Source organism: Sycon ciliatum, chromosome 2 (assembly GCF_964019385.1).
Source record: "Sycon ciliatum chromosome 2, ocSycCili1.1, whole genome shotgun sequence".
Lineage (NCBI taxonomy): Eukaryota > Metazoa > Porifera > Calcarea > Leucosolenida > Sycettidae > Sycon > Sycon ciliatum.
Window position 1 is genome coordinate 18,667,705 of NC_088644.1, and position 7,353 is coordinate 18,675,057.

The 7,353-nt window shown below is 45.8% G+C and overlaps 1 long non-coding RNA gene across 1 annotated transcript; it reads left to right on the forward strand.

Annotated features, from left to right (window-relative positions):
• Nucleotides 1–567: 567 nt before the first annotated feature.
• On the forward strand, nt 568–3,246 carry LOC135810780 (uncharacterized). Its single transcript, XR_010552386.1, has 3 exons — nt 568–617; nt 937–985; nt 2,203–3,246. It is a non-coding gene; the product is annotated as an uncharacterized LOC135810780 (long non-coding RNA).
• Nucleotides 3,247–7,353: the final 4,107 nt, after the last annotated feature.

A 7,353-nucleotide genomic window follows, 5' to 3' on the forward strand; every position in this document is an offset into this window, starting at 1 on the left:
ATGCCCAGAAATTGCTATTCACCACATAGGCAGTGCCCCTGGAAATTTGACCCTGCTGTAGCTGGCTTGAGTTCCAAGTCCGGATGTACACGCAAAATGCCCCAATCTTGGAGACAGGTTATTTTCAGGGTTCAGCAGCCCTGGGCAAGTCGTTTATGACAATGTGTGTAATTTCTGTTGTGCACTGCACTCTGTGTGCCTATTGCGGGAATTCACGGCGGTCACTGCCCATGATGCAGCTGCGAACGGGCAGGTGAGAAATGGTGAATTTTGACCATTTGTGCGCACCTGTTCATTTCAATGTACCTGTGGGTTAATGGGCCCAGCTACAATGTGGATCACGAAATTGCTTAGATTTTTGGTTTGCTAGTAGGCGGCTTACACTAGTAGGCAGTGCCCCAGGAAATTGGACCCTGCTGTAACTGGCTTAAGTTCCAAGTCCGGATGTACGGGGAAAAGCCCCAAACTTGGAAATCGATTATTCTCAGATTTCAGCAGCCCCGGGCAGGTCATTTCTGACAATGTGTGTCATTTCTGTTGTGCACTACACTTTGTGTGTCTATTGCGGGAATTCATGGTGGTCACTGTCCTTGTTGCAGCTGTGCATAGTCGGAAATGTGAGAAATGGTGAATTTTTGACCATTTGTGCATACCTGTTCATTTCAATGTACCTGTGGGTAAATGGGCCCAGCTGCAATGTGGGTGCTGGAATTGCTTAGATTTTTTGGTTTGCTAGTAGGCCGTTTGCACTCGTAGTAAGTGACCCAGGAAATTTGACCCTGCCGTAACTGGCTTGTGTCCCAGCTCCGAATATACGGGGCAAAAAGCACCAAACTTGGAGATACGGTATTTTCAGGGTTCAGCAGCCCTGGGCAGGTCGTTTAGGACAATGTGTGTCCTTTCTGATGGCCACTACCCTCTGTGTGCCGATTTCAGGAATTCACTGCGGTCACTGTCCATGTTGCAGCTGTGAATAGTCGGAAAGGTGAGAAATGGTGAATTTTTGACCTTTTGTGGGCACCTGTTCATTTCAATGTACCTGTGGGTAAATGGGCCCAGCTGCAATGTGGATGCAGGAATTGCTTCGATTTTTGGTTTGCTAGTAGGCCGCTTGCGCTCGTAAGCAGTGCTCCAGAAAATTTGACCCTGCTGTAACTGGCTTGAGTTCCAAGTCCGGATGGAAAGGGCAAAAGCCCCAAACTTGGAGAGAGGGTATTTTCAGGGTTCAACAGCCCTGGGCAGGTCGTTTATGACAATGTGTGTCATTTCTGTTGTCCACTACCCTCTGTGTGCCTATTGCAGAAATTCACGGCGTAAATGGGGCCCGCTGCAATGTTGGTGCTGGTATTGCTTAGATTTTTGGTTTACTAGTAGGCCGCTTGCACTCGTAGGCAGTGCCTTAGGAAATTTGAAAAAAGCCCCAAACTTCTGTAACTGGCTGGAGTTCCGAGTCCGGATGCACACGCAGCCCTGGGCAGGTCGTTTATGAAAATGTGTGTCATTTCTGTTGTGTGCTATCGCAGGAATTCACTGTGGTCACCGTCCATGTTGCAGTGGTGATAACTGTAAAAGCCATATATATAAAACGAAGTGCTAACTCTAACGAGTTAACGAGGAGAAATCTGTCGTTAAAATAGAAATCCTTATACTGAAATCGATACATATAATGTCCTATTCAGCATTGAGAATGAGTGAGAATCGTTACCTTTGGTACACGTAAACTAGTCAATTTTGGGAAATCGTTATATATGCGCCTCGTTAGAATAATGGCTTTTACAGTAGTCGGAAAGGTGATTGGTGAATTTTTGACCATTTGTGCGCACATGTTTTTTTAATGTCCTTTGTGTAAATGGACGCAGCTGCAGTGTGGGCGCTGGAATTGTGTTGATTTTTGGTTTGCTAGCTGATTTTGTGAGGTCTGCATTTGCCACTAAGGTGGCCTGCGAAAGCGAAGGCTTGTGTGTTTCTGACCATTCAAGTGATGCTAAACTCGAATCTCGGGAATATTATTGTTAATAGTAGGCCGCTTGTACTCGTAGGCAGTTCGCCAGAAAATTAGACCTTGTTGACCCTGTGACCCCGTTCCAACTCCGCGTGCACGGGCGAAATGCCCGAAACTTGGAGATGGATAATCTTGAGCTTTCTGCGGCGCATAATGCGTTTGATTTCTGTGGTGCACTACCCTTTGTGCGCCTATTGCAGGAATTCACGGTGGTCATTGTCAGTGTTGCAGCTGTGAATAGCCTGAAACATGAGAAATGGTGAACTTTTGGACCATTTGTGCGCACCAGTTGGCCAAGCTGCAATGTGGGTGCTGGAATTGCTTTGACATTATTTTGGTTTGCTAGTACGCCGCTTGTACTCGTTGGCAGTGCCCTAGGAGATTTGACCCAGCTGTTACTGGCTTGAGTTCCAAGTCCGGAAACACGGGCAAAAAGCCCCAAACTTGAAGATGGTTATTTTCAGCTTTCAGCAGCCCAGGCAAGTCGTTTATGGCAATGTGTGTCATTCCTGTTGTTCACTTCTCTTTAGTTGGAAGGTTGAGAAATTGTGAATGTACTGTCGTGGACGTGGAAATCCGGTCGCACGTCTAGCGGCCCCAGGGCGCTAGCCATGCAGCCGAGGATAAGCGGAATGCTGAATGTATATGCACTGCAGCGCGCTGGTCGCATCGGATCAACATGACTGCACGCAGCGTTCTGTACGCGCTGAGGGCGGCGGTCCCGGTCAATCGACTGGATTTCTATGTCCGCTACAGTACCTGTGTGTAAATGGGCCCAGTTGCAATGTGGGTGCTGGAATTGCTTTGATTTTTTGATTTGCTGGTAGGGCCGGAAAGAAAGAATTTGGTACAGCACTCACACTTTTCCCTTAACATACCAACACTCAAATACCCACCCACACACATGTACCTCACCTGCATTTCCCCAATCTACACTTACTTCAACACTACTCGCTGCTCACGTAATAGCGCATCCAATAGTGCTAGCTTTAGATTATCAGTGTTGGTTGTATCAGTTTTACTTCGAAGTAGATCTAAACTTTATGGTACCATAATCAATATCTTTCCTTCGTCGTCCAACTCTCGGTGTGATGAAGATTTCGTTCAAATCATATTGTCCTGTTGTTCTCAAGTATGAGTGCGAACACTTTACTTTCATCGATATGAAGATTCTTGCCTGCCGACTTTTTGATCATTTTTTAGCTCATCCTACCTCTGAACTTCCCACCTGAAATGTTTGGTCAACCGCCCTCAGCTACCATTATTTTATTTTATTCCAAGCAATACATGGCTGGGGTAGCCAATGACCACTTTGCGTGGCGATTGCAGGGTTTTTATAGCCAACCACGGCTATCATGCACAGAGTGCAAAATAATTGTGTACGGGTTCATCACATGATGTGAAGTTCTGCCGTCGCGGACCCCATACTCCATAGACTAGAGTTGCACACTCTTGGGGGTTATGTACTCTTGATGTTAGGCATCTGAATGTGTGGTGGGCATCTGAACGTGTGGTGGGTATCTGAACGTGTGGTGGGTATCTGAATATATGGTGGGCAACTGAATGTGTGGTGGGCATCTGATTGTGCGGTGGCATCTGAATGTGTGGTGGGCATCTGAATGTGTGGTGGGTATCCGAATGTGTTGTGGGTATCTGAATGTATGGTGGGCAGTGGGCATCTGAACGTGTGGTGGGCATCTGAATATGTGGTGAGCATCTGAATGTGTGGGGTGTATCCGAATGTGTTGTGGGTATCTGAATGTATGGTGGGCATCTGAATGTGTGGTGGGCATCTGAATATGTGGTGGGCATCTGAATGTGTTGTGGATATCTGAACGTGTGGTGGGCATCTGAATGTGTGGTGGGCATCTGAATGTATGGTGGGTATCTGAATGTACTGTCGTGGACATGGAAATCCGGTCACACGTCTAGCGGCCCCAGCGCGCTGGTCATGCAGCGTGGATAAGCGATACACATGCATTGTACTACTAGTAAGTAGTATGCGGTCTAGTGCGCTGGTCGCATCGGATCAACAAGACTTGCACTGCAAGCAGCGCTCTGTATGTGCTGAGGGTGCCGGCACTGGATTTCCATGTCCGCTACAGTACATGTACATGACTGTGCACATGTATGGTGGGCATCAGAATGATTGTATGGGTGGGCATCTGAATGTATGGTGGGCATCTGAATGTATGGTGGGCATCTGAATGTATGGTGGGCATCTGAATGTATGGTGGGCATCTGAATATGTAGTGCCCTGCCTTGCTAGTACTGAACTGTAGCTGACTACTTATAGCGTATATTTTATTGTATTCCCGTACGTCTGTCGCCCTATAAAAGCAGCTGGGCGTTACTGATTTCTACACAACTGATTTCTGATTTCTAAAACTGCAACAGAGCCGAGCAGAAGAGCTGTTCTGACCTCCAGGTGTCCACCGGAGAAAGTTTCTTTCTTGCCGCTTCTCTTTCTTGCCTTTTTACATGTAATCAGGTGTGTACCTGAGAAAGTTCGATTTAAAGTTAATTCGTGTTGATTGCCGTGCCTCCACTCGGCTACCCACTACGAATGTCTTGTGGGCATCTGAATGTCTGGTGGGCATCTGAGTGTGTGGTGGGCATCTGAATGTATGATGGGCATGTGAATGTACATGTACATGTATGGTGGGTATCAGAATGTACTGTACGGTGGCAGTGTTGCCAACCGCCCGCATTTGTCTGTAGTTTTGTCCGCAGTATGGATTTCAATCGAATTATTCAATTATTCCGCAAACTATCGTGTATGATAGATTACTAAAACCTTTGTGTTGGGTTCAGTTAGACAAGACAACATTGGTGCTAGTTTCAGTTCTTGTCCAAAACAAACTCAAATCAAATATCCGAATCCAAAAACCTACAATTGTAGTGTACGAAACTTGTGACAGTGCCCATGCGCTTGGGCATCAGTAAGCACGCAGAACTTTTGTTAGCGATGACATGAAAGATCCGCTCACAAAACATGCATAAAACACAGAATAACAATAATAAAAAAGAGACCCATGACGCATAATGATTATGTACACAGCACATACATGTACATGTACATGTACATGACGTTACATTGTATAAATAGGTGGGAATCACACTCCTGTGATCACAACACTTCGTAACTCCATCGTTTCTTGTGCAAATTCAACACTCGAAGGGTCTACGTGGTAGCGAAACCTCCAAGCTGTCCAATGCAACAATCGCCGAAGAGTGACGATGTTGGATTCCAGAGATATCAAGCGCCGTGTTCCGGTATTCCTAGCTCGGCAGATCCAAATTTTTGATCGATCTCTTCGTCATGTTTGGAGAAAATGCCTTTTCGCATGCTCTTGGAGCGACTGAGCACATCATTATGGCGTAGCCGGTTGAAGTCTGAATTGCGTCAAAAACATTTGAGCGTTCTGTGATGAAGGAGAGTGGAATGGTGATGATGGGACAAATATGCTTGCATATTAGGCTTGAAGACGACTTAGCTGTGTTACGGCGCCTGATTTGTGGCAGCTTCATAATGGCGTTGCTCCTGCCAAGAGCTTTCCAACGAGCCCTAGATTGTGATAATCAAGCTACGTAGACCACGGTTATGACCTGGTGAGGTTGAAAATTGTACTGAATTTGGGAGGTTCACAAGTGAACTCTGTGACTGGAAAAGTAGTTGTACAGTATCTCGTTTGTTCCTCCAAATTACACTACAAATCAGTCAAAATGTTGACCCAAAAAATGAGGACGAAAAACTGAAAAATGGCACTGGGAAATACGCTTGGGGGTAGAGCGCATTTGGTAACACTGTGGTGGGTATCTGAATGTAGGGAGGGCCCAAATATGCTTGCGCATATTTTGGTCCTTTTGACACAAGGTCGGATAAAGTACTTGTAGCAAATCTAGCATACGAAATGTAGCATATTTTGCTACAAGGAGCATAGAATTCGCATAATTATAGGGCAGATTGCGGAAATGGACAAGGAAACTTACCACAGCACGCTCGGTCAGGGAACACTTCCAAACTTAGCCCGGAAGGAAAAATGCTCATTCAAACACGTGGCGAAACTTTGACCCGAGAAGAGAGTGTCCGCGACTCAAGGTCGCATAAAGTAGCAAATCTAGCATATTGTACCAAATGTAGCATATTTTGCTACAAGGAGGAAAGAATTCGCATAATTATCACTGATATCAGTTCATATTTCGAGCATATTCTGCTTTTGTGTGATTTCGAAGCATATTTTGAAACAAATGGCCAATATGCGAAAAGCATAATATGCGAAATTTTTGAGCATATTTGGGCCCTCCCTATCTGAATGTATCGTGGGCATTGGAATGTGAGCCACGCTAAAAAGTGGCTTAGCGTTTTGCCAACAAATCGAGAAAATCACCAAAACGTCACAGTTGGCAACAATCTACTCGAGCGCAGTTGCAAAAATATTCACTTTCGAGCACCCTTTCAAGTAAATAGTTTGCCAGTCGAGAAGAAGAAAGAGGACTTTCTATTTTTGAGCAACACTTCTTCAGTGCTCCCTCTTTCATCGTTGTGGTGATTTCTCGGCGCTGCCAGAGATCATAATGGAGCGTTCTGGAGAATGTGGAGGTGAGCAGGACGACACTTTATCTCCCTGTGCGCCCAACCCTACTTGACGAGGAAGTCTCGCTCATCGTATTTCTCATCGTGGCCATGACGAGAGCGGCTAGTATAGCTATGGGGAGACGTATACAAGCTGTCCGACTATCATTCTGACAAGCTGCGTAGTGAGTTGGCTCTTGCTGCGATGTTTCACTTTGTTTCGGCTACTTTCAGATGTTCATGACGTGGCGTACTGTATTCCAAAATCTCCTCATTTCAAGGCCAATAGTGCTACACGACGAAGCGATGCATTGACTCTACCTGCTAGCATATCGTCCCGTGGTGCCTTCTACCACTACCTACACCAGGGAAGGAGAGTGACATGCACTAGCACGGACAAAGAATCAGTGCCGCTTTTTAGCGATGTGCAGTCTGCTGGACCTACGTGCAAGGGACCAATGGAGCTCGATCTCTGGCACAACACTACGAGCTACATGAAAGGATTAGTAACTGTTCATTCTGGTGTAGGTGATTGGAGAGAGTATGACGGACTGTCTTGGTAAGATGCGGCGTTTCTCAGCCCAGCGAAAATAGTCACAGACTCGTGCACAACATGAAGGATATGAAAATTCGTTTTGCGTGATGAAATGAGATGAGAAACATAGATCAATTATTTCTTATTTCTTGGATCTTCTAATTAGCCTTTTACTTCTCAATATGTCTCTTTTGGAAGCGGAGCAACTTGCCTCAGACAGAACGCACTGGCTCGACGTTG